The 6,929-nt window shown below is 46.5% G+C and overlaps 1 long non-coding RNA gene across 3 annotated transcripts; it reads right to left on the bottom strand.

Moving 5' to 3' along the window:
• Positions 1-394: 394 nt before the first annotated feature.
• Positions 395-6,525, bottom strand: LOC129652643 (uncharacterized). 3 transcript variants are annotated; one of them, XR_008714648.1, is made up of 4 exons: positions 5,632-6,524; positions 2,340-2,513; positions 846-932; positions 395-525 (listed from the first exon to the last, which is right to left on the bottom strand). It is a non-coding gene; the product is annotated as an uncharacterized LOC129652643 (long non-coding RNA). The 3 variants fall into 3 exon arrangements; XR_008714649.1 differs by lacking the exon at positions 395-525 and adding an exon at positions 727-744 and having other exon boundaries at positions 5,632-6,525; XR_008714647.1 differs by lacking the exon at positions 395-525 and having other exon boundaries at positions 586-932; positions 5,632-6,520.
• Between the last annotated feature and the right edge of the window lie 404 nt (positions 6,526-6,929).

Here is a 6,929-nt window from a genome sequence, read left to right as displayed (position 1 = left end):
TTTTCAGTGTTACAGCTCTATTTTATTTAGAAGATAGCAGGAGAGTGAGAGCGAGAAAGAGAGAGAGAAAGAAAAAAGCACACACACGCGCGCGCGAGTCCGCGAGAAAGCGCTTTGGCTCCTCCTTTTATATATTTTTTCCTCCACCTGGGCCTGCCCTATGCAAATTGGGCTTAGCCAGGAGTGCTGTTTGTTCTGCCTGAAGTTTTCACTCTGGTCCTCGGACCTTCCTTTGACCTTCCTTGTCTTTTAGCCACCGCCATTTTGGACTCCTTTTCCATATTCTACCTACCTAACATTCCCCCCTCAAGAGATGGGAGGCCCAATTCTTTGGGAACAGGGGCGTCGAGGTCTTTCTGGCTACTTCCTGCTGAACTGGGGCGGCGAGGGGTATTGGGCCTCCCCCTCTTGCTAGTCTCAATCCTGAGTCCTTATAGCAGTGTCCAAGGGTGTGTGATATTTTCCGTGGTCAGCTGTAGTTTTATATCTTTGTTGAACTGGCACTGCATGTTATAGCTGGTTGACCTGGGCAGATACAAAGCAGGTTAGACAATTGACAGTACATGGAATAATCATAGGCATCATCAATATAGCATAACAAGGACTAGTAGGGACATTGGTCAATTTTAAATTCACATTGCCAGGATAGCTCAAGTCCCTCCTTGTTCAGGGATCAGAAGATCTATCTCCTGTCTGTCTTGGAGTACAATCTCTGTCAAGCTGTGTTGGCTCCTTAGAGTTATCCTGAGAAATCTTATCCCCAGAAACCAGATTTTGGGCGTGTTCATTAGAATGACACTCATTTGCAGTCCTGAATAGGTATCTGAGATCTCCCAGGGGCTCACAGGTGTATTGAGTGTCCTCTTCTGTTTTCTTCCATGGCTTGACTCGTGAGTAGTGAATCCAGGAGTCATGTCCTGGTACCTTGACTGCTGTGAGGGTAGAAAGTATTACAGGGTAAGGGCCCTTCCATGTGGGCTGGAGTTGAGCCTTTGGGGACCCATCTTTCCAGACTTTAATTAGGACTTGAGTCCCTGGAGCATATAGTGGTGACTCTTTAGAATCTTTTGGGTCCTGGTTCATACCCCACAAGTGTATATCCTGTTGGAATTGCCCAATGGCCATGGTATAAGACTGGAGGGTCTGAACCTCTGGATCTAGGAAGAGGTCACTGACATAAACAAAAGGTCTCCCATATAGCATCTCATAAGGACTAAGACCAACCTGTTCCTTAGGGGCAATGCGGGTGCGGAGGAGAGCTATTGGTAAAGCCTCCTTCCATCCCAGGGAGGTCTCCTGGGTTATCTTTTTTATCGCTGATTTTAAGAATTGATTGGCTCTTTATACTTTTCCTGAAGATTGAGGCCTCCAGGCACAATGGAGATAATAAGTAATGCCCAATGCTTTCGAGACTTCTTGGGTGACCTTAGAAGTAAATGATGTCCCATTGTCACTTTGTAATGACCTGGGCAGACCAAATCGTGGAATGATTTCATGGAGCAGTTTTTTTACCACCTCCTCAGCCTTCTCAGTCTGGGTGGGAAAGCCTTCAATCCATCCTGTGAATGTATCTATCATGATTAATAGGTATTTATACCCTTGAGAAACTGGCATCTGGGTGAAGTCCATCTGCCAGTCCTCTCCTGGGTAGGCCTCACATCATTGGACCGGCTGGGCCAGCTGGAGTCTTCGATCTCCTTGTGGGTTGTTTAATTGGCAAGTGGGACAAGAGGATACCACCTGTCTTATAGTTGTTTGGAGGCCTGTTCCTCTGAAAGACCTTTCTAGTAATCTTTGGAGGGCCTTTTCTCCTAAATGAGTAGTGGCATGTAAGGAGTTAACCAACTTCCATTGGAGGTTTCCAGGCAGAAAAAGGAGTCCCTCCTTTTGGAACCACCCCATATGATCTTGAAAGCCCTCGCTCTTAGCTTTAAGAGTCTCACCTTCAGTATATGAAGGAGTTTCTGGCAAATTAGTCTGTGGAACTAAGGTGGCAATCCCTATTAGGTCATGGTTCTGTAATGCTGCTCTCCTAGCTACCTGATCAGCTGCTTGGTTCCCTCGTGCCACTTCCGTGTTCCCTTTTTGGTGTCCTTTACAGTGGGAGACTGAAACCTCAGTGGGAAGATGGACTGCCTCCAAGAGTCTAAGAATCTGATCACCATATTTGACTGGGGACCCTGGGGTGGTCAAGTGGCCCCTTTCTTTCCAAATAGCCGCATGTGCATGTAGCACCAGAAAGGCATACTTGGAGTCAGTGTAAATGGCTATTCTTTTTCCTTTTCCCAGCTCTAAAGCTCGAGTCAGGGCTATGAGCTCAGCTAATTGGGCTGAAGTACCTGGTGGCAGAGGCTTAGCCTCTATGGTCTCAAAATTGGAGACTACTGCATACCCGGCTCTTCTTTTTCCATCCAAGACAAAGCTGCTTCCATCAGTGTACCAGATTTCTTCAGGATTGGTCAGAGGATCTTCTGACAATCCCTCTCGGGGTTTTGTCCACTGGTCCAAGATTTCTAGACAAGAGTGAAAAGGGGGAGAGCCCTCGGGGGTAGGTAGGAGGGTGGCTGGGTTAAGAACCTCACAAGGGGATATAGTGAGGCCTGGATTTTCCATCAGCATTACTTGATATCTGAGGATTCTTTGATCAGACATCCATAAATGGCCTCTCCCATTTAGGAGTTGTTTTACTTGGTGGCTGGTAAAAATAGTTTGCCCCCAAAGGAGAGTTTTAAGCATCTTCTATCATGATTGCAATAGCTGCAAGATTTCGAAGGCAGGGGGCTAACCTTGGGACATTGGATCGAGCCTCTTGGATAACTAAGCTAGAGGCTGGGGCTCAGATCCCAACCTTTGAGTTAACACTCCCAAGGCTATTCCCTCTCTTTCATGGACATAAAGTTGGAATGCTTTTTCTGGGCCTGGCAAGCTCAAGGCAGGTGTCTGAGTTAAGGCCTGTTTTAGTGTAGCCTCTGCCTTCTTTTGAGGAGTTCCCCACATCAGTGGGATTGAATCATCTCGTCCCTTTAAGCTTTCATATAAGGGCTCGGCATTTAGACCATAGTTGGGTATCCAGATTCTACAATAACCAGTTAGCCCCAGGAAAGCTCGCAATTGTTTCCAAGTCGTGGGGGAGGACAACTGGAGGATTCCTTGTACCTGATCAGAGGACAGCCTCCTGGACCCGTGTGTAATCTGAACTCCCAGGTAAGCCCCGAGTGTCTCTTTTGAGAGGATATTGTTTCCAGTTAGGAAACCGAGTGGGATCTCAGAGGACAATGATGACTGGTTCAGCTTGGTGGGCTCGTCCAGGAATCCCCTGATCCCACACCTGGGGGTTAATTTGTCTTCCCATAGTTTTTGGTCCCTCTCTATTGAAGGTGTAATGGGTTCTTCAGTAGTAACCAGGAGCTGTAGAGCTCTAGGGGCTGAAAAACTTCCCATAACAAGGGTGGTCCCCAGTTTAGTGAGTATATCTCTTCCCAATAAGGGGGTAGGACACTCAGGGACCATCAGAAACTGGTGGGAATATATTTGTCCATTCCAGCAACAAAGAAGTGCTCAGGTGAATCTTTTAGTAGTTGCTTTTCCTGTAGCACCCAAAATGGTACAGGTTTGGGAGGAGAAGGCTCCAGAGTAGGAGATCAAGACAGAGTAGGTAGCCCCTGTGTCACCCAAGAAATTCTCAGACCTACCTGCCACATCCAGTTGCACCCTTGGCTCCAGCACCGTGATGGTTATCTGTGACAGGTGGGCTGGCTGGAGTGGGCCGCTTCAGTCCTCTTGAGGGTAGGCTTGGCACTTGACCTTGAGGCTCTTGAGTCCCGAGGGCAGAGTGCCGCCCAATGTCCCAGTTGATGGCATTTGTGGCAAGCCTTTCTAGGAGACTTGTCATGGTTTGGACACTCTTTGGCCCAATGCCCCGCCTGTCTACAGATCAGGTGTCTGTCTCGTACCTTGTCCTTCAAGGACTCGGGGTTTGCCATAGGGCTTCTCTGGAGGGCGGCCAGCATCTGGGCATGCCTTGTCTCTTTCTTTCTCTCCTTCTCCTGGGCCTTGGCCTCCTTCTCTTGTTCTGTTATAAAAGGTATTGGTGGCTGTCTGGACCATCTCATCTAAAAAGGCAGCAGGGTCCTGCTGTTGTAGTTGCTGTAACTTAATTCTGATATCTGATGCACATTGGGACAGGAATTTGTCCTTTAAAATCACCCGTCCCTCATAAGAATCTAAGTCCAGGTTGGTAAACTTTTGGAGTGTCTCTTTTAGCCTCTCCAGAAAGGCAATGGGGTTCTCATTGGGCTCCTGAGTTATTGCTAAGACTGGGCACAGTCCCGCAAGTAATAGGCTTCTTTCTGTTTCCATAGGTAGACTTCCTTAGGGGTGAGTCTTTGTGAAGCTTATCCTACCCAGAACTGTTGCAACCTGAGAGCCAGGCGTCCCCGGGTCAGGGTGCAGATCCCCAGGCAGACTGAGGCGTGACAGCCTTCTAGAGATTGAATCCCTGGGCAGGTCGAGGCGTGACAGCCTCCCGAGGATTGGGTCCCTGGGCAGGTTGAGGCATTACGACCTCCTGGGACCCTTGGGACTAAAGGATCCCCGAATAGGTTGAGGCGTGACAACCTTTCGAAGACCGATCCCTAGGCAGGTCAAGGCGTGATGACCTCCTGGGACCCCCCAGAATGGAGTTTGGGCATCCCCAAGATCTCCAGTGTGACCAGTATTGGGTAGGATTAGGGGGTTGGATATTATAGAGTATTTCCCTCCCAAGACCAACTATTTTCTGGTTGTCTCTCCAGAAGATTGTAGAGGCAGTCTTGTGGGTCTGGACAGGGCTCAGGAAAAGAGCATGAAACAGGAGGGAAGGAGGCAGAGCACAAACTTTGAAAGAATGACATAGCACAAGGGTATAATGTAAACCAATTAAAATCAGTTGGGTCCAAGATGACAAGTCAAATTCAAGTAAGCCTTAATCCCCAGTCTATAAACCAACAGACACACCCAGAGGTGGCAAAGCAGCTCCAAGGCACAAGGTCAGAAGAGGGAGGAGTGGGTGGTTCCCCAATGGCTGGGATGATCCTCTCACTCATTAGCATATGAATTCCATTCCCTCACAAAACCTAGCCAGGCCTAATTCCATGGCTGCAGCCCTTGCCCTCAGCAAAGGTTCACACCCTGAAGGGTGGCTTCTCTCTGGATCCTAACAAATCTACCTCTTATCACTTTGTCTCTCAATGAATTTTTGCAATGAGGCATCAGAGCCTGAGTTTCATTAGTTTTGGCCGGGCTTGAGTCTTGGGAGACAGCTGAAGGACAGGAGGAAAAAGCAGTGGGGAAAACGTGCCAAGGAATCCCCTTCATAGCCCGCTGGAAAATTTGCTGAATATCTGACCGGTGCTCACAGTTTCATTGGTCTGATCCTTGGCAAAGAGAAGAGAAAGGACAGAAGAACCTCCCTCGGCTTGTGTAACAGCTACTGGGGCTCAGCAGATAGCGCCTTTGGGACATGCTAAGGAATAGCCTCTCCAGAGTCCCTCAATTGTGCCCCTGCCGCCCGCCTGTTTGCGGGAGGTTTAAGGAAACAAGAAACGAGAGATTGTAAAGGTCCCTCCAGCCATAGGAGCGAGGACCTCTTACCTTAACCGGAGGTCTTCTGGAATCTGAGACTAGGCCGTGTGTGCTTTCTGCTGAGTTCGTTTTTTGCTGTCCCGGTTTCCAGCACGATGGGCCTTCCCCTGCGCTGGGTTTCTTTGCCTTCCACTTCTAGCGTAGGAGCTTCACTGAGTTGGGCTCCTGTTGTGCTTGGCCTCTTCCACGTAGAGGTTGTTTCAGCCAGGTTATATCCAAGTCACGGCACCATAGATGTCACATGAGTGTTATGTTCCTCGGTTCTTTGTCTCGTCAAAACAAGGATTTGGAGCGACGGACATTAAAGCCCTCGGTGCATCACAGCTCTTGGGTCTTGGACAAACCATGCTACAGCTCTTAGGCAAATCAGTGTTACAGCTCTATTTTATTTAGAAGATAGCAGGAGAGTGAGAGAGAGTGAGAGAGAGAGATAGAAAGAAAAGAGCACATGCACGCGGGAGAGAGAGTCCGTGAGAAAGCCAGAGATAATTTTTTTTCTTCCAGAACTTTAGTTTTGAGAAAAAGAACCCTGATAATTATTGTTCTTCTTGTCTATCCACTCCTCCTACTCTCTCTTAGCTCTAATTCAGCAGGTTTGTTATTCATAATACACATGTGTGCTTGAAACATATTAATAAAATACTGTGACATCAAATAGGGCATGGCATATAATAATATCCTCATTATACCAAGATCATCTCAATTTAGTATTTTAAGAAGTATGAGCTTTCTTAAAAACAGTAAATCTCTTAATTTAAAAAATGTTCATATGTGCAACCACTAGCTAGACCACAGCAACCATACACCTTTTATAAACAAAGTTCAGCTAAATGATATTTAACAGCTTATCAGTGACAATGCTATGTTCCCACTTAATTCAACTATGAAGCCATTAAACAATATTTTTTTAAAATCCAACTAGTTTCCAGTGTTTGTACAAATGAGAATTGCAAGGCTTCTTGTTGCCTGGAAGGAGAGAGATTTAACACAGACACATTTTATGACAAAATATTAACAATTAAATTTTGACTTGGAACCAGCTTTAAAAAGCATCTTTTGGAAAACAATCAACAAAGTCAGAGCTTTTGTTAACCTACTTCATTAACCTCTAAACTGTTAACATTTAAAAAATTTCCCTTGTTTTGTGGTCTTAGTTTTGCTGACAATTCACACTCTCTGCCAAAGAAATTATAATTTTGCAACATTGCAAATACTAGATATTGTGATTCTCAATGCGTCTGAAATGGGAATCAATGTTAAAAATGACTGCACAGCAAAGGAAACCGTTGACAAAACAAAATCAGCCT

This window comes from Bubalus kerabau, chromosome 5, assembly GCF_029407905.1.
Source record: "Bubalus kerabau isolate K-KA32 ecotype Philippines breed swamp buffalo chromosome 5, PCC_UOA_SB_1v2, whole genome shotgun sequence".
In the NCBI taxonomy this organism is placed as follows: domain Eukaryota; kingdom Metazoa; phylum Chordata; class Mammalia; order Artiodactyla; family Bovidae; genus Bubalus; species Bubalus kerabau.
Note: the sequence above shows the minus strand (reverse complement) of the source record. Positions and strands in the feature narration are given on the sequence as shown.